Source organism: Lathyrus oleraceus, chromosome 1 (assembly GCF_024323335.1).
Source record: "Lathyrus oleraceus cultivar Zhongwan6 chromosome 1, CAAS_Psat_ZW6_1.0, whole genome shotgun sequence".
NCBI classification, from domain to species: domain Eukaryota; kingdom Viridiplantae; phylum Streptophyta; class Magnoliopsida; order Fabales; family Fabaceae; genus Lathyrus; species Lathyrus oleraceus.
In genome coordinates, this window is record NC_066579.1 from 355,137,113 (window position 1) to 355,158,802 (window position 21,690).

A 21,690-nucleotide genomic window follows, 5' to 3' on the forward strand; every position below is an offset into this window, starting at 1 on the left:
TCGATGATCTCAACTTGGTATACCATTCTAGAGACCCTCCAGACAAGCTGTCCTGGAAGAAGTACATCCAAAGCTTCTGATCCATAGTTTAGGCAGATATTTTCCGGACAAAGGCCTGGAGATGAGTTTTCGGGCAAGAACTCCCATTATACTTATCAAACGTGGGCACTTTAAACTTCTGTGGGATCATAATCCCCTCAACTAGCCCCATGTTTGTCATGTTGATAGCCCCAGGAGTAGCATGGCTTTCCAGAGCCCTGATCTTCTCTGCTAGTGCCTGAATCTCCTTGTTTGGCGGTTGAACACCGTACTGACCAAACTGTTCATTCAGCACCGAGAACTGATCTTCTTCTTTATCTTCCATGGCCTCAAAGAAAGGAGGAAGCTGATTATCCTTCAAATTATTGCCCCCAGGACCTAATCCACCACTTGCAGTAAAACCAAACCCACCACCATTGTTGATAACTACACCAGCAGTTGTTGCCTTCCTTCTGGGATCGCCACCATCCCTAGAACCACCGAGACCATTGTTGGAAACACCCTCTAGGTTATTGCCACTATTGGCAGCTGAAGCCCGCTCAAGCTTCTCCACCTCCTAGACAAGTGCCTTCTGCCCCAAGGCGAACCCTTGCATGACGTTGATCAGCTTTCCCATCTTCTCTTTCAGCTCAAGAATATTTGCGTTGGGTGGATCCATCAGTTTGGATATGTTTCGCCTGGTAGGGTATCTGTGCGGACGAGCTACGTGCAAAGGAATGATTCTACGTGCGCGAGCAATGATTCCTGAAACAATCAAACACGTTAGAAACCGACACCTGCAAAATAGAAGACAAGTTATTATGATTCATGCATGAATGCAATGTCTATCCGTATGAGGAACACTCTGTCTTTCGATCCTGATTTCATCGAGACAAATAATAATTTGACAACAACATTTTGACATCAATCATCTGGCTTTGACGTACAGATCAGAGAATTATGATTTAGCAAAGATATCACCCAACCATGTGTGTGTTATGTGAGTGCGCATAGAAAAGCAAATAAAGCTTGCAGATCAATCACTGAATGATAATAACCACTGCATATCAAAAGTGCACTACACGTGCAAGAGTCATACATCAAGCTTGATACAAATCAATTTTACAATTCTCCAGAATCAGAAAGAAAATACAAGCAAGTGAATTCCGTCAACATGCCTGACAGTAATCCAACACATGATAATAACTGCGACAAAAGTCTAAACTTAAGAAGGTCCCATAGAAGTCTCTGCATCATCAACCATCTTAGTAAACTTCACAGCGAACCTGAGCTCAGTGTTCTCCTGCTGAAGTCTTCCCACCTCTTTCTGATGAATCTTCATCTGTCGGAAATAATGGTCCCTCTCAGCCAAATAATGATCTCTCTCAGCCATAATCTTCATATTCTCTTCTCCCTTAACTTTCAGCTTTGCTTCCCACTCGGCGGTAAGGACTTTGGCTCAAGCTTCCCTTTGAGTCTTTACAAGGATTTGTCTCCTCTTCTCATCTTCAATGACCTTCAAAGCTCTAGCCAACTTCTCCTTGGTGCGGTCGTGCTCCTTCGTAGACGACTCTAAAGCTTGGTTGATCTTACAGTAATAGGCGGTGTCTATCTCAAAGCGCTTCACCTCCAGAGCATGTCTCTTAGCCTGGTCTTCTGCTTTCCCCTTAACTTCCTGATTAGTCATTTCAATCCTAGCAACACTCATTTCCAACTCAGTCTTCTCTGCTTGCAGTTGATCTCTAGCCTTCTTCATCTCAAGGAACTCTTCCATATTGACAGAAGAACGCGGCTCCTCAATCAACGGATACCAAGGATCACCCACAGGAAATGGTAGACGAGTGAGCTCAATCCTCCTTCTGAGCCAATCATCAAACGGAGGAAAAGACCTGTTATTAGCTCTACCAAAAGGAATCATGCCTTTCCTTTGAATATTACGCCACGCCTCATACACTATCTCCAACGATGACCGGTTACCCTCAACCGGGAAGTAACAAGAGTCCTAAATCTCACACTCGAGAGGAGGAACCTCCATAGTAAACCCCATTTGCCTCCTAAGAAGCGTTGGGTTGTAATTAATACAACCTTGAACTCCCATAAGAGGTATAGTGGGAAAACTCCCGCAATTGTAAATAAAGTCTTGTCCAGCCTCATCAATGTGAGTCCAAGCTATGTCTTTGGCTCTCAAACCCATCAGCTTGGTTGCCCAATTAACCGTATGGTCAAGAAGAACAAAGGCACCCCTGGCAGGCAAATATCCCATGAACCATTTGTATAACAGTTGAGCACAACATCTAACCAAACCTCCACGTAGCTTCTCGTTCCGATTATGGACCGAGTAATAGACATCCCCGACCAACGTAGGAATAGGATTCCTCTGCACAAACACCCGGATGGGATTAATGTCTACAAAGTTCTTCTGATTAGGGAACAAGATGATTCCATAAATGCTTACAGCAAGTAAAGCACAAACGGCCTTCCAATTACCCAACACAACATGCTCCTTGGCTTTAGCCTCCAAGAAACTCAGATGAAAACCGGGCAACCTTCCTTTCTCCTTCAAATCTCCCCTAGTCGCTTCGGGGCTCAAATAAAGAGCACGAGTGATCTCACCAACATCAGGTTCTTCCTTAGTGACATAGAAAGGGATCTGGTTTCTGATCTGAATACCTAGGATACCGGCATAGTCCTCCAGCAAAGGTCCCAACAAGTAATCCGGGAAGACAAAGCATCTCAAACCAGGATCATAAAACTGGAGAAAAATATGGATGGCGTCCCTATCCCCATCTGTAAGCCTGAAAACCATCCTCAAAATATCACCATAAATCTCACGGAACATCCCCACACGGTCAGGCGTGATCAATGCTATCATGTTTTTCAACACGCGAATCTCTGGATCAAAGAAACTGTATACAACATCAGCTTTCAAGTCGGTCCTCATATCCGGAACAAGGATGCCTCTCAACCAGGATCTCAATCAAGAATGTACCCTGCATATGGATAAACATGAGTTAGATGCGGATAAATGCAAAATGGGAATGATGCCGATGCATGAATGTAATGCATAGTGCCATCCTCCAAGTCATCTGAACATCCATTGTACTGGATTCTGGTCTCTGAACTGATCACAACTATCTGAGGGAATAAGTAACCATAAATCCAACTCGGGGTTCCGAAATAAACAGAACGGAAGGATATATCACCATCATCACAGGAAAGCCACTGATCTGATAACAACAAGATCCTCTGAACAAGCAACCCCAAATTCAACCCGGGGATCCGAAATAAACGGAACCCGCTGATAAATACCACGGACAGAACTCCAGCGTCTCAGAAATAAATATCCATAAATCCAACTGAACGAAAGTCACCATCAAATAGTCACCAATAGAATCTGCATCTGTAGGAATCAAACCCTTCCCTCACAGGTGAATTCTAATAAGCTCATCCTAAGGCGGATAATGGTCTCGACAATCGGGGAAGATACTCAACGGGTTTGCCCTTTCGGGTGTGCCATTGTAGCTCTCATAATATCGTCTAAACCAAAGATCCGGGAAAGAAAGGTCACCAAAGTCAACAGCTCAAAAGAGATAAACCCAACCATAGTGGAAACTCCACAAGAAAGAGCTCTCTCAGAAGAACCTCGTCCGGCTGTGGTATGTCACGTCGCAACAATCATGTTAACCTAACATGTGAGGCAACATGAGACCACGCTAATCCTAGGTGTATACTCGGGCTTGGGTTTTAGCCCCACTCAGAACACCCCCCCCCCCCCCCCCCCCCCCCAAAAAAAAATCAAAGGAACAAAACCTGTCCAAAATCCAGCACAGTAATAATATGATGCATGCATACATATATGCAAATATATACACAGTATAATAATCATGAATGCAATAAATAGAGCCGTAAAAGCAACCAACACTACCCTAGAGAGCGCTAGGATTGACTCGCTTAGGGAATATGGACCAGCAAAAGGTCAACTTATGTCCCCAGCAGAGTCGCCAGCTGTCGCAACGCGAAAAACAACCGGCGGAAAAAAACATTGGTTTACAGAGCCGCCACCGACGCTATTTATCCTATGACGGAAAGGAAGCGCAGGACTAACCTAAGAGAAGGGAAAGGAACGGTCTTACGACCAGAGATTGCAAGGTACTGGAGTCAGTTACGCAAGGGGAAGGTATTAGCACCCCTCACGTCCGTCGTACTCGACGGGATCCACGCTCAAAAGAATAGAATAAGGTTGCTAAATAACTACTCAAATAAATGCACACACACTGGAATAAGAAACAGGTGAAAGAAGATGGATTAAGTGGACTCGCAGGATATCGCGTCATGGGCCTACGTAGTTTGTCAGAAATAAACATCAGAGTCAACGTAGTTCAGGGAAATGGGAAGCATGCTCGCTAGGACATCGCATCCTATGCCTACGTATCTTCTCTATCCAGAGAAGAATCAGAACACTCGTAGTTCGGCTAACGCACGCCGAAACAAAACACTGAAAGGAGACGCTGAGACGTCAAAAGAAACACTCAAAAGGAAAGGGAATGCCAATCCATGGACTTACATCCGACTCCTGACAACAAAAAGGAAACAGAATGCCAATACATGGACTTACATCCAACTCCAAACGAACAACACACACAAAAGGAAACAGAATGCTAATACATGGACTTACATCCGACTCCAAACAAATAGCACACGCTAACCAGCGAACACCAAAGAAAAAGGTTACCAGATTGACAAACTAATAGGGAGTCTGAAACTCGAGCCTAATAGTTGTCACACAAACACAAAGAGACGCTGATACGTCCAAAGAAACAAAAAGGTTGAACACACACAAAAACAAAAGAAAAAAGAAAAGGTTGCCCGGAGAGATCTCGCTCGATCTCCTGCCTAAGTATCTCATCTGGTATGAGAATCAGAGCGACGTAGATCCCCTTAACAGGGGAAAAGGACAAACTAATAGGGAGTCTGGAACTCGAACCTAATAATTGCAAACAAACAAAAAGAGATAAGAGACGCTGAGACGGCAAAAGAGAGAAAAGGTTGAACACACACAAAAACAAAAGAAAAAAGAAAAGGTTGCCCGGAGAGATCTCGCTCGATCTCCTGCCTACGTATCTCATCTGGTATGAGAATCAGGGCGACGTAGTTCCCCTTAACAGGGGAAAAGGACAAATTAATAGGGAGTCTGGAACTCGAACCTAATAGTTGCAAATAAACAAAAAGAGATAAGAGACGCTGAGACGTCAAAAGAGAGAAAAGGTTGAACACACACAAAAACAAAAGAAAAAAGAAAAGGTTGCCCGGAGAGATCTCGCTCGATCTCCTGCCTACGTATCTCATCTGGTATGAGAATCAGGGCGACGTAGTTCCCCTTAACAGGGGAAAACGACTTTCCTAACCAGAGACCAAGGAAGCAAACAAACTAATAGGGAGACTAAGACTCGAGCCTAAAAGTTGTCATGCAAACGATATCCCTAGGTTGAGATCTCTAATCAGAACCTAACTCACACAGGAAGCAAGTCAGTTTAAGCAGCAAATAAACGCCAATCACAAATGATCAAGCATCACACCCTATATACAAACAAGAGGCTCAGACAAATGGTTGGGCTTTAGTCAAGAGGGGTCATATCAACCTCGACAAATAAGCCAAAACTCTAGGGGTATGCTGAAGCTCTTAACCACTAACATTGAGAGTTAGGGTGAAGCAGATGAAATGTGGTAATGAGGATGAGACCTCATGCTCTTAACCCTGACCTAGGTGAGCTCAAATCAAAGAAAGCGTGGGGATCCAGAAAGAGGGACCCTACTCCACTTGACTAACTCTATACAAGGATCTTGGGTACATTGTTCAAGAGCATCAGCACGTAGTGCGAGCATAATGAACGACTCAACGAATAACAGGGGACTGGCTGCTAGTCCCTTCTATCTGTCAATTGCATCTTCACTTAGGAGGACTTAACAAGTAACGTGCCTCACTTGGAGGTCTTTGGCACAAATATAAACAATCACAATCATTGCCTCTTAAGGAGGACTTCATCCAAAACGCCTGCCAAAAAGGTGGCAGGACTTCCAGACTACATGGAGAAAGAAGGCTAAGTTACCTCAGTGGTGTATCAACCACACTCCAAAGCAAAGCTCAAGCAAGAGCTAAAAGCGACTAATGTACCTGTATAAAAGCCAAATAGTCAATATCTTAGACAAAAAAACCAACAGACAACAAAGTGGGATTTTCCAATATCTACGCAATGCAAGTCATAAGGGCAAGCACTCAAGTTAGTTCATCATACCAATGGACCTACAACAAAACAAAGGTTAATAATCAAAGCAACTTTCATCTCAAGTAATGAGACCAAACCAAACATTAGTGCTAAATGCTCAATACCTGAAACACAAAACACAATTGGTGAGTACAAACCACTAGTACAAAGACTAGGGTCAAAGGCAAGTCAATATGACCAAAACAGAAGTCAACATTTCACATGAAGCACATCCAATTAAACAAGAAAGAGTCCTCAAAAGGACCAAAGCCAATTCAAAAGGCAAAGCCATCAAATGAACAAGATAAGGAAAAGGGAAGCAATGTGATCAAAATTGGACATCAAGAATAGAAAATCCACATTAAAACAGAAATGTATCCCATGATCATGAAATTTTTTATGTGAGTTTAACATGTTATGGAAAAGCATCATACCAAAGATTAAATCCAGAAGAGCTCAATTAGTGTATGAATGAAAATGCACAAGTGCAAGGTACAAAATGTTACACCAAATGTCACACTACATGTCCATGTGTCCAAAACAGTGGTATCAAATGATAAAAATGCCAAACAAAATCCAAAACATCATGTCACATGTTAGGATCAAGCATGTCAAATTTCACATCAATTGGATAAACCATGAGCATTTTACAAAGCATATAGCACAACATGTCAATTTGGCATCATGTTCAATCACACAATCACAATTAAAAATCCAGAAGCACAAAAATCATGCAAACAACACCAAAAAATAATAGACATCAACACAAGCATATGAAAAAAAGTTTGGACCAATTTGGACATTCCTACTATTTTTAATGATTTTTTAAAGTTGAAGAAAAATATTGAAACAATATGAAATAATAGGAAAATGAAATGTGAATTAACAATGGAAAGTGCACACAGCCAGACTCGAACCCATGCATTGAAGGTTAAGGAGCGCTCAAGTGAAAAAAACAATTGGAAATCAAAAAATGAAATGCGCTAGGCTCGAACTCAGGTCTGCGCGGTCCTTGAAGCGCTTAAATGAAATTAAAAAAAAAAGCAAAGCGAAGGTTCAAACACAGGTGTTAAAGGTTACGGGCGCGTTTGAAGCAAACCCTAGGGAGACGAACCAGACGGCCGGAATAGTGATTCTGGTCGTCTTCTCCGATTGCATCGCCGGTGGAGGTAACAAGAAAAATTCCAGAAACTCACGAAATTAGTACCGTTCGAAAGGTCGTTCATCATACATCTCAAAAATCATATCCATTCATCCTAATACTCCATAAATCAAACGGATCGATCAAAAACATATTGAACATCAAAACTTCATTTCCACATATCTATCTCATTTCTTATTCATTTCAAATTCTAAAACTATCAGAATCATCAGCATCAAAAGATCTACAGGTTCATGGGAATGAATTAGAGAAAAGAGAGAGTCGAAATTCCACTTACTTGATGTGCAGTGATCTATATACGCGTCCTCAGGTGCTCAAATTCTCCAGATCTGCTCCAGTACTTGTATCTTGAAGCTTTGTGTATAAAGAAGCACTTGAAATCCACTAGATCTTGTTCAATTTCAACAATCCGTTTCCATGTTCATGCACTTGGTATGCTCAAGATCTTGATCAATTCTTCAATTCCATGGTTCAATCCTGCTCAAAATTCAACAAGGAGTAAGAATATGCAAAGAAAATCAAGGTTTTTGTGAAGAATTTGGGAATTTGAGAGAGAAAATTGGGAGGGAAAATGTGAATTCTAGATCTCAAATTGTTGTTATGGCAAATTCTGTTAGGATTAGGCTTATATATGGTGTGTTAATGACTTTGCTAATCCCACTTAAGCCTTGGCTAAACATGATTAGGGAAAATTGAAGTGAAGTGCAAAAAATGAAAAATGAGCTTGCATGGCTAATCCACACGTGAACAATACATGCAATGGCTATGATCTCACTTAAAACCATCTAATAAACACAATGGAAGTGGTATTTTATTGGTAGCATCAACCAAATTTAAATTCTTGAATTTCCCTCCAAAATATACATGAATTAACAAGTTATCACATGAGCTTTTTTCATGCAATGCAATGGTTGATTTGGAAAGTATTGGTCAAGACAAGCATTTTGCAAAAAGAGTGGACCAATTTGGAGTTTTGAATCAAAAGTTATGCCATGTTGAACTTCCATGTACACTTTGTAATCATTTGGCCATAACTTCTCAACCAATTATCAGATGATCATGGAATAGGACTTTTTGAAAATGGGAGAGAAAGATCTTCAACTTTAATTTTCACAAAAAAATCCATTTTAAGCTTCTTTGATGTTGAAAAGTCAAGTTGAATGTGAACCAAAAACTTGCCATTTTTGGAAACTTTCAATTACAGGTCACTTTCCATTTTTGGAAACTTTTGCCCTGACTTCAAAATATTCAAGATAGATGTTTGAAATAACAAATGAACCTCTTTTGAACATGATTGAGGTGTCTCAACTCATTTCCCCACCTCATAGCCCTCAGCTCTTGCACAGTTGACTTTTGTGGTCCTCAGATGACCTTGACATGCCCTGATCAGCTTGAACCTCTACCACTTGAGGAAATTTCTCAAAAATGAACCCCTAGCTCATAAAAGCCCAATATGATGATCATGTGATCCTCATCCCATAAAATACCTCATCTCCTTGAGAAATCCCTGGTTGGAAGAATGCAATGATTAGGGTTGACCAGAGGTCAAAACCCAAATCCATAGGAACTTGAGAATGCACTATGAAACCCTTGATGATGATAAAACCATGATGATGGTAATATATCCTTGCAAGCAAAATAATGTTCAAGATCTTAGAAGAATCAAGAAACCCTAATAGAAGTGCAAACCCTCAGATGGTTGATCATCAATCGATGGAAACCCTCAGGCTTGAATCATGCAACTTACCATCTTCTGAAAAGACTTGGAGGATGATCTTCTTTTTTCCATATGATATACAAAAATGCAAATGCCTAATGTCCTAAAACATGAAATGCAATGTGCTAAACTAGTTCCAAGAAGAGGAGGGCAAATTTTGAGGTGTTACAACCCTCATTAATTGAGGTGGCAGATCTGATAGCTGCACGTGTGTCATCCATTGTACACCCTAGTCAACGCGCTGCAACAATGGTATTTAAAACCAATGGCTATGATTAAAACATTTAAACAAGATCTGATGGTTGAGAGGCATGACAACACACCACCGACGTTAAGGCGCCGTTCTTCTTCTCCGGTGGACCTCACCGGAATGGTCCACCAGGAACCATCACCAAAATGAAAAACAAGGACATGGATTTAAAGAAAAAATGCTCAAGAGCTCGAATATAGCCTCAATTTTCTCCAATTCCAAGTATATAAAAAGATACAGGGATTTGAATTTTGAGGATCATGAACTGTTTCGATTTGACCTCTGTAAGACCCCAAATTTGACCCTAAGATCCCTCATGCTATCTCATCATATGCATTGACATTGGGATCACACCTTGGCATCCTCCTTACCCCTCATTCACTGGGTTTGCATTGGGAGAGATCACCAAGCACATTTGATTATATCATACTTCATTTTTCATTATTTACTAACCAAAATACCAAAAATATGTCAATGTATAGTTTGTTGCTTTTGTAGGTAGTGTGTGTGCTCACTTATGCCCCATCAAGCTCATATCTAGGGTTTAAGACCCCCAATGCAAGGAGCTCAATCAATAAATGTTTCAAATTGGCTCTAAGTATCATATATGGATACCTATGATCTTCACATGTTATTTTGATCAAGAAATCATCAAGAGTTTGGAGTTGGTTTGCTTGGGAAACCCTAATTCATCAAGGTATCTTGTGTGACTTCTCCAACAAATTTCTTCAACAATTGATCAAATATTTCAAGGATACTTCACCTTATATCATCTTATAAATATATGATCCTCCATGAGTCCCAAAAGTCAAGAAAATGTCATGCTAGCAAGTTGGTTCATGGTGGTTGACCAGAGGAAGTCAACTGGTCAAAACTGGGGTTCCCTAGACCCTGTCTCCTACAATGTTTTTCATATAAAAATGATTCCAAGATAAAAGTTCCTCAAAATGGAATTACAAACAACTTTCATGTTGAGGTCAAGATCTAGTTTTGCTTTAAAAGTCATTTTTTATGATGAAAGATTATAGCTCATTTTGTCTAAACCCTAGTTTGGAGGTCAACTTCCCAAGGCAATAACTTGCTCATTTTTTATGAGATTAAATCCATTAAAATTTCATAATCAAATTCAATATATCTACTTCAACTTTTATGTTTGGTGGAAGTTTAAATTCAACTTGCGAATGCATGTGCCAAGAGGAAACATTATAGGTCATTTTGGGCCATTACCATTGAACAAGGGATTTTCCTCAACTTCTAAAATGCATAACTCCTTCATGCCAAATCAAAATGAGGTCAAATTTGTGACTAAATTTAATAGGTCTGAAAGAGATAATAGTTTTATGAAGTAATGTTTCTCATTTGAAGTCCATAGAAAAAGTTATTCAAGGTGGAAGAAGTATACTTTTGACTTGGGACTTAGAAAATTTTCAAATATGTTTGATTTCCCAAACTTCCACCTCAAAATTCATCATGATACAAGCTTAAAATGAAAAAGTGTTTAACATTAAAGTTTTTCCCCTTGATCTCACCTTTCAAAAACATCCAAGATCATCTCATTTGGATTAAAATTGAGGGACTTGCGCATGGCTTCATTATGGAAAGTGTTTTGGCAAGATAGGATTTCAAGTGATCGAATTCTTTTGCATGCTTGCACATAATGCATTCAACACACTTTATACACGAATTAGGAGTGGATTGCGTCATCCCTAAGGCCCAAATGATTGCCCATGCACCCATGCAAAGGAGTTTCCAAATTTGTCCAAATTTCAAATGGTGCAAATATCAGGTGTGTCGCATTGCGCGAAAAACCGGCGGGAAATCAAAACAACAGAGCCGCCACTGTGCGTTATTTATCCCAAAAGAGGGAAAGGAAACGCTCGAAGTAAACCTGGAAAAGACATGGTCTCGCGACCAAAGAGAGATGGGATCGGGAGTCGGTTATACGAAGGGAAGGTATTAGCACCTCTACGCATCCGTCGTACTCGACGGGATCCACGCACAAAAGGAAGGATAAAGTTTGCTAAACACTGCTCAAACATCACACACTGGCTGAAAGAGACACAGGAAAACAAAAGAAACTAACTCGGCAGGATATCGCATCCTGGGCCTACGTAGTCTGTCAGGCACAGACATCAGAGTCGACGTAGTTCAGGACTAGGGGAAATGTGCTCGCTAGGATGTCGCATTCTATGCATACGTATCTTCTCGGACTATAGAAGAATCAGAGCACTCGTAGCTCGGCTAACACGCGCCAAACAAAACCACACACAGGAAACCGACTGCCAATCGCTGGACTTACATCAGACTCCACACAAACAGGAAAACATGGAAACCGAATGCCAATCGCTGGACTTACATCAGACTCCGAACCAAACAAACACACACTGAAAACCAAATGCCAATCGCTGGACTTACATTGGACTCCAAGCACACAACAATAGGATACGGAATGCCAATCGCTGGGCTTACATCCATCTCCTAACACACACAAGGGACAAAAACAAAAAGGGCGCCCGGAGAGATCAGCTCATCTCCTGCCTACGTACCTCATCTGGTATGAGGATCAGGGCGACGTAGTTCCCCTACGCAGGGACAAAGGACTAGCCTAACCAGATACAAAGGGAGACACAAACTACTAGGGAGACTACGACTCGAGCCTAGAAGTTGTCATGCATACGATCCCTAAGTTAAGGTTGCTATCTAACTTGCACAGGGAGCAAGCTATCCTAAACAGCACAGGCAAAGCAATCATCACACAAATAGCACACACTATATACAAACAAAGTGGGCTCACACAAGGTTAGGCCGTGAAACACAAGCCAACTGGAATCGGGTAAAGTTAGCTCTTAACCCTAACATTGAGAGTTAGGGTGAAGCAGATGAAATGGGAAGTGAGAGGTGTGCCTCACAGCTCTTATCCCTGGCTTGGGAGAGCTTGACTCAAATAGAAGGTTTGGGAGTTCAAAAAGCAGGAACTCTTCTATCCACTTGACTGACTCAACAAGGATCTTGGGTTAATATCCACAATGCATCAACATGTAATGTGAGCAAAGGGATGACACACTGACTAGCAGGAGATGGACTACACATCTCTTTTATCTGCCAATTGCCTTATCAAAGGACTTTTCCTGCTTGGCACAAAAATAAACAAACACAAGCATTGCCTCTTAAGGAGGACTTCAGACAGGTGCTTGCCCAAGTAACAGGACAGGTCTTCCAGACTACATGAAGTCAGAGACATTATACCTCAATGCTTATGCAATCAAGCAAAGCAAAAGCAAGTTCACAATGAACTCAAGCAACTAAAGTACCTGAAAACAATCCAAATCAGTCAATACACAACTCAAAAAAGTCAAACAGATAGTTAATAGTCAACATTCCACAAACAATGCACCAATGTGCAAGGCACAAGCTCAACTCAAATGAGCTAAAAGCCACCTTGTTGGAGAAATAGAAGTGGAATTGGTTGATTCAGGTCCTGGAAAGCAGAAACAGGTGATCTCCAATGCTTAAATGGATGAATGGATGAAGAAAAATAGCTTAATCTTGCTCGATCTGTCCAGAAATTCCAACTGCCATTGATGGATGTAAGCTTCAATAGTTCTCAAATCTGCATGAAATCCTTCGAATCCTGCTTCAATCCAGCTCAATTATGCTTGTGGATGATGATTCAATCAAGGAAATAGCAATGTGTATGAAAAAAATTGAAGAAAAGTTGAGAGAAAAATTTGTGAAGATTGGATCTAGATCTGAATTCTGGTGTTGTTAATCCAATTTCTGTTATGATTATGCTATATATATGTTGTGCTAATGAAACTCTTAATCACAGTTAAGCCAATGCAAGTGGATTAAGTGAAAGCCAAGTGTAATGCCAAATTTACAAATGCACCCTTATGTATGTAATGCAATGCTACAGTACACGAAATTATGTGGAAATTCACTTAAAATGCTATGTAGAAGCCAAATGCAATGCTAGGAAGTGAAAACAATGCACAATTTTTGAATTTGGAATTTCCCTCCAAAATTCAAATGAAAAGTCAAATATTTTTGCAATGGAAATGCATGGTTTATGATGCATGTATTAGATAGTGCATGTCAAGACATGAATGTACAAAAAAGAATCACTCTAATTGGCCTTATGGTTTGAAAGTTATGCATGCTTGAAGTTCAAATTAACTTGGCAATGATTGATCCATATCTTTTCAACCATACATGAGAAATTCATGTTCTTGGACGTTTTGGAAAGGTGAGAGCAATATCTTCAACTTTTATGTTGGACACAATTTTATTTGAAGCTTGCTTGATGATGTAATCTTGAGGAGAAAACCTTTCCATTTTTGGCAATTTCAAATTACAGGTCACTTACTATTTTTGGAAACTTTTCATCTGACGTCAAATTTTTTAATGTTGATGTTTGAAATGTCAAATGAGACTTGTATGGACATGAATGAGGCCTCTCTAACCATCTCCCACCTTCAAATCCATGATTGAATGCACAGTTGACTTTGGTTGACTTTCTAGGGTTTTAGATGAATTGCATCTTGACTGATGATCTCTGAACATCCAACCTTTGGCCAAACCACTTCAACATGATCCTTAGGTCTCATGGACTCATTGAACCAACCCTAGGGCTTTGCTTCAATAGGAAATGCCCTTGCTTGCTTGCACAACTGGATCTCCTGACCAGTCTTGACTGATGACTTGCACTAGGCAATGGACAATGCAATGCTATGCAGTGGACAATGCAATGCTAATGACCTAAAATGAAAATGAATGTACAAAATGGTGGGTTCAAATTTGAGTTGCTACAGCTGCCCCTATTCAATCAATTGGGAACCCGAACGGATGAGAGCAACGGCTGTTAGACCTTTAGGGTAAACAGGGATTGAATACCAAGAACCATAGAAATTTGCACTCTGAGGGGATCCAAGAAAGGAAAGTTCATCAACGGAAGCTTCCACTGGGATCTGATATTTATTACTGGGGATTTTGATTTTTCCTCAAAACAAAGAAACCACATCCAGACATCGAAGGACGATGAATGGGAATAGAAATCACAGCCAGACGTCAGCGGACGACCAGGAAAAACTCGACGTTTATCGAAACCAACGGAGAGGTAACCAGACATTAACGAATGACTGGGAAAGACTTGACCAGACGTCAACGGACGAAAGGGAGAAGCTCGACGTTTATCGACACCAACGGAGAAGGAGAAGCTCGACGTTTATCGACACCAAGGGAGAAGGAGAAACTCGACGTTTATCGACACCAACGGAGAAGGAGACCAGACAGGACATTTACCGACGACTCTATTGGGGAACTCTGATGGGGATCGACCAGACATTAATGAATGACTGGGGAATAGGATATACAATCAGACGTCAACGGACGAATGAGAAAAACTCAACGTTTATCGAAACCAACGGAGAGGTAGCCAGACATCAATGGATGAACTGTGGGGAAGGGTACAACTAGACGCCAACAGACGCATAGGAAAAACTCAACGTTTACCAAAACCAACGGAGAGGTAGCCAGACATCAACAGATGACCTGGAAAATACAACTAGATGTCAGCGGACAACTAGGAAAAACTCGACGTTTACCGAAACCAACGGAGAGGTAGCCAGACATTAACGAATGACTGGGGAAAACTCGACCAGACGTCAACAGACGAACGGGAGAAGCTCGACGTTTATCGACACCAACGGAGAAGGAGAAGCTCGACGTTTATCGACACCAACGGAGAAGGAGACCCTACTGGGGAAGAGAGAAATACATCTAGATGTCAACGGACAACTAGGAAAAACTCGACGTTTATCGAAACCAACAGAGAGGTGACTCTGAGGGGAAAGGTATCACTATACATCAACAGACACATAGGAAAAACTCAACGTTTATCGACACCAACGGAGAGGTGACTCTGAGGGGAAAGGTATCACTATACGTCAACGGACATATAGGAAAAACTCAACGTTTATCGAAACCAACGGAGAGGTAATCAGACATCAACGGATGAACTGGGAAGAAAGAAATACATCTAGATGTCAACGGACAACTAGGAAAAACTCGACGTTTATCGAAACCAACAGAGAGGTAACCCTACTGGGGAAGAAATAAGGGTATTACGAACATCGAAAGATGATGTTTACTGACATCAAAAGAAGACCAGACATTAACCGATGACTCAATGTTTACCGACACCGAAAGAATGGTGTTTACCGACACCAAAGAAATAACACACGCGGGTGCTGACATGACACTGACCAGTATCACGATATGACATCTGCATATGTCGGGGCAAGGCTAAACGCTTGCTGGGGATCCCACTGGGGAGAATCAAGCTTTCCTTTCACACACGGGTGAGGAAATAAACCTCTTTGGGGAAATATCAACCCTGAATGCTGTCAGGAGCAACTGTAGCAAACGTGTTGTATAGATGTTGAACAAAGATCCGCCTCTGCCGGGGATATGGTCTGATTAGGTTTCAACACATGAATGCATATGTTTGAATTTTTCTATGGCGTAATGCTCCATATTGAATGGAAATGCTACGCAATTTGAAGATGCAATGATTACTATATGCAAAATGCAAAATGATGAACTCCGGCTGGGGAGCCAAACTGATCAGATACTCCAACCCTGCGGGGAGACTCTGACTGAGGAATACTCTGCGGGGAGAACACCGACTTCTCACTCACGCTGGAGAAATAATACTGTTGCTGGGGAAAAGATCCCAATCCACTCGGGGACTCCGCTTGGGGAATTAACAATGCGACTTTGCTGAGGAACTACACAAGGCGACTTCACTGGGGAGAGTTGCCAACAGGTAGGATAAACTCTGCTTTGGGAAACAAATGCTACTCCGCTGGGGAAAACTCAACCAATCCACAGGTAGGATAAACTCTGCTGGAGATAATCTTCACCGGACCTGATCCACTCGGGGAACCTGCTGGGGAAAACCATCAACAGAAACCTCTGCTCGGGAGATCTGCTAGGGAAAGCAGCTCTATTGGGGATAACACACCAGATCAAGCTAGGGATGGGCCATAACCTTGTTGAGGAAAAGCCTACTCTGGTGGGGAAAGTAATATACCGGACCATGCTGGAGATAGACATCCACAACACTGCTGGGGATAAATGCTCACGACCACGCTGGGGATAACAGTACTTCGAACCTGACTGCTGGGGAATGGAACTACTCCATTGATACCTCCGCTGGGGATACAACATTCTATCAACCCAGTGGGGAACTCAATTGGGGAAGTACCTGCTGGGGAATCGTCTTTACAGATAACAACCTGCAAAACAGCACAACACACATGCCCTAGGGGTTGCATGGACAAGATATGCTCAAGTGTCCTCAACATTCAAAATGATTTTCAAATGTTTTATCTTTCTGCACGTTATTGTTTAGCCTTCATGTTTTTATATGCAATGTTTATCAAAAATTCGGACGTTTTTGCAAACAAAACAGTAAAAATAAAAACAAGAGAGCTATTTATCTGAATAACGACTTTTATTGATTGAGAATGGGCCTGAAAAGGCGAATACATCGGGAAGCAATTCCTAGAAAGAGGTAATTGCGCACAAAAGAAAAAATCTATCCTAATGGCAATGTGAACACGGCATCCACTATTTCCCAATTCTGTTATAACTCACAGATCATCAGTTTTCCTCCTAACTTCCTTGCTTTCTGAGAAGAATGACTGGACCGATCACATCTTTGGAGATGGCAGACGACGAAGCGTGATAAAGTACAGATAACTCAGACTGTAGTGTTCGCTTTAATCCCTCTTTTGCCTGGATCGCCCTTTCGGGTTTTCAATCCACCGGGATACCCATTTTTGCCTAAGTCGCCCTTGCGGGTTTTCGACTTACCGGGTGTACAAATTCTTTTTATTTTTATCCCTAACTTTTTCCCGAACCTTTTCTTTCTGTTTTTTGGTTTGCCGGGATGCCCTTTTTTGCCTGGACTCTTTTATTCTTTTTGTCCAGCGGGTCAATTTATGCGAAGTATTTTTTGACTACATCTGAGTTAACAGGGGACGGGAAATCTTCACCATCCATAGTTGTAAGCATCAAGGCTCCACCGGAGAAAACCTTCTTCACAACATATGGACCTTCATAATTAGGAGTCCACTTGCCCCTATTATCTGTACCGGGAGGAAGGATCCTCTTCAAAACTAGATCACCAGTCTGATAGCTTCGAGGACGCACTTTCTGATCAAAGGCTCTCTTCATCCTTCTCTGATACAACTGCCTATGGCACACAGCTGCTAGCCGTCTCTCTTCGATAAGGCTCAACTCGTTAAACCTTGTTCGAATCCACTCGGCTTCGTCAAGCTTAACATCTAACAAAACCCTCAGAGAAGGGATCTCCACTTCAACTGGTAGGACAACTTCCATACCATACACAAGGGAGTACGAGGTTGCCCCGGTCGACGTACGTACCGAAGTACGGTACCCATGCAAAGAGAAAGGCAGCATCTCATGCCAATCCTTGTACGTCACGACCATCTTCTGCACAATCTTCTTAATATTCTTGTTTGCCACCTCTACAGCACCATTCATCTTCGGTCTATAAGGAGAAGAATTGTGATGTTCAATTTTGAAATCTTTGCAAAGTTCTTTCATCATCTTGTTATTGAGATTCGAACCATTATCAGTGATGATTCTCTCAGGAACTCCATAACGACAGATGATTTCCTTCTTAATGAACCGGGCAACCACTTGTTTGGTAACATTAGCATAGGAAGCTGCTTCCACCCACTTGGTGAAGTAGTCAATCGCAACCAAGATGAAGCGATGTCCGTTCGAAGCAGTAGGCTCAATCTTCCCAATCATGTCAATGCCCCACATGGCGAACAGCCAAGGTGAATTCATGACATTCAGAGGGCTTGGTGGTACATGCACCTTATCAGCATAGATTTGACACTTATGGCACTTCCGAGCATATTTGAAACAATCGGATTCCATAGTCATCCAGTAATAACCGGCTCTCAACAATTTCTTAGACATTGCATGACCACCAGCATGGGTACCAAACGAACCTTCATGCACTTCCTGCATCAACTTGTCTGCTTCGTGTCTATCCACGCATCTGAGCAGAACCATGTCGAAGTTCCTCTTGTACAACACATCATCCTGATTCAGATAAAAGCTTCCAGCTAGCCTTCTCAGGGTTTTCTTGTCATTCTTCGACGCACCTTCAGGATACTCCTGGCTCTTGAGAAAATTCTTGATGTCATAGTACCACGGCTTCTCATCAACAACAGACTCGGCTGCAAACACATATGCAGGCCTCTCGAGTCGATTCATCGCAACATGTGGCACATGATTCCACCAATGAACTTTGATCATGGACGACAAAGTAGCCAAGGCATCAGCCATTTGATTCTCATCCCGGGGGACATGATACAACTTCACCTTCTTGAAGAACGTTAGTATTCTTCTGGTGTAATCTCTATAAGGAATCAAATGCGGCTGGTTCGTATTCCAATCTCCATTGACCTGGTTGATCACTAGAGCAGAATCTCCATAAATGTCAAGCGTTTTGATCCTCAAATCGATGGCTTCTTCTATCCCCATGATACAAGCCTCATACTCAGCTTCGTTGTTGGTGACGTCGAAAGTCAATCTGGCAAAAAAAGGTATATGAGCCCCTTTAGGATTGATAAGCACTGCACCAACACCGTTACCATTCACATTCACAGCCCCATCAAACATCAACGTCCACTTGTCATCAGGATCCGGTCCTTCCTCGACAAGAGGCTCTTCGCAATCTTTCATCTTAAGATACATGATGTCTTCATCAGGGAATTCAAACATCATAGGTTGATAATCATCAATCGGCTGCTCGGCAAGGTAGTCTGACAGAATACTACCCTTGATGGCCTTCTGCGACGTGTACTGGATATCATATTCTGTTAAAGTCATCTGCCAACGGGCAACACGTCCGGTGAGAGTCGGCTTCTCAAAGATGTATTTCACTGGATCCATCTTAGAAATCAACAAGGTAGTATGGTTCAACATATACTGCCTCAGTCGGCGAGCAGCCCAGGCCAAAGCACAACAAGTTTTCTCAAGCTGTGAATATTTGATTTCACAGTCGGTAAACTTTTTGCTAAGGTAGTATATGGCATGCTCTTTTCGACCAGACTCGTCATGCTGTCCCAATACACACCCCATCGAATTCTCAGTCACTAATAGGTACATTATCAGCGGTATCCCAGGAACTAGAGGTATAAGGATTGGAGGTTCTGTAAATATTCTTTTATCTTGTCAAAAGCTTTCTGACAGTCATCATTCCACCTGATTGCTTGATTCTTTCTTAGCAATTTGAATATCGGTTCACACGTGGCAGTTAGGTGAGATACAAACCTTGCAATGTAGTTCAATCTCCCTAAAAACCCACAAACCTGTTTTCTGTTTTCGGTTCAGGCATTTCTCGAATAGCTTTGACTTTCGCTGGGTCAACCTCAATCCCTTTCTCACTGACAATGAAGCCTAACAGCTTCCCGGATCTCACGCCAAACGTACACTTGTTCGGATTCAGCCTCAGTTTGAACTTTCTCAATCTGTCAAACAACTTCTGCAAATTAACCAGGTGCTTCTCTTCTGTCTGCGACTTCGCAATCATATCATCCACGTACACTTCAATCTCTTTGTGCATCATGTCATGAAAGAGAGTCGTCATAGCCCTCTGATAGGTAGCACCGGCTATCTTCAGCCCGAATGGCATCACCTTATAGCAGAACGTGCCCCAAGTTGTAATGAATGTCGTCTTTTCCATGTCTTCTGGCGCCATCTTAATCTGATTATAGCCCGAGAAACCATCCATGAAAGAGAAAACCGAGGATTGAGCCGTATTATCAACCAATACATCAATGTGAGGTAATGGGAAATCATCTTTCGGACTCGCTCTATTCAAATCCCGGTAATCGACACACATTCTGACTTTGCCATCCTTCTTCGGCACGGGCACGATGTTGGCCACCCACGGGGGATAAGTGGTTACTGACAAGAAACCCGCATCGAACTGCTTCTGAACCTCTTCCTTGATCTTAACAGCCATATCAGGACTCGTTCTACGAAGCTTCTGCTTGACTGAAGGACAATCTTCTCTGAGAGGTAGTTTATGCACCACAATATCGGTATCCAACCCAGGCATATCTTGATAAGACCAGGCGAATATCTCCACATACTCTCTCAGCATCTCAATCAACCTGCTCTTGACCTCGGTCTTCAAAGCAGCCCCGATCTTGATATCTCTTCTGGCGTCCTCAGTACCAAGATTAACAATCTCCAACTCCTCCTGATGAAGTTGGATGACCCTTTCCTCCTGCTTCAGCAATCTAACCAATTCTTTCGGGAGTTCACAGTCTTCCTCACTCTCCTCTTCAGCTTGGTAGATGGGATTATTGAAATCATACTGAGCCATAACAGAACTGTTCATAGTGGATGCCATAAGATCACTTCTGCATGTTTAATGCTTTATTTTAGAAAAAGAGTTCATGAAAGTCACAAAAACAAAAACATTGCCATTTTTATTTTTATTTTGAAAAATGAAAACAAAAATAGAAAGACAGGGATCACAAAATTGTTTGCAAAACGTCCTTTATTAATGATAATCATTGAAAACATGCTGAGGCCCTACAATGAACCACTACGTCTTGGGCAGAACGTAGGGCTTTGTGCAGAATGAAAAAAACAAAAGAAAATTACTCTGTTTGAAGAGTAACTTGGACCACATCTTCTGCTGTCCAGTTGTTGATCATCTCCCCTAGTGCACACAGGCGAACCCAGTTGTCGAGATCACAATCACTGTCACCATCTTCACTGCCGACCGCAAAGACGTCACCGTGATTCATCAGCCCAGCGCTGGTAAAGGTACTTGGACCTGCTTGTACACCCTGCTCTGCTTGCAAAGGTTGATAGCCAATACCGAACTTATCCTCCTTGATAGGCAAATCCACCATCTTGCCCCAGCCTTCAGCTTTGCCAGAGTCAACAACCTCCTTAACCTGCTTATACGACGCAATTGAAGCACCCGGCTTTCTCTGATCAGCGAACGCCACCCTCTCGAGAGCAACAGCCTCAAATGCCTGGCATAAGGTTTCGTGGATCTCACCATCCACCTCTACATATTTGAAAGAGGATAGGTGACTCGCCAGAATATCTTCTTCGCCGCACACGGTCACAATCTGACCGTTCCAGACATACTTGAGCTTTTGGTGGAGAGTTGACGAAACCGCCCCTGCTGCGTGAATCCACGGACGCC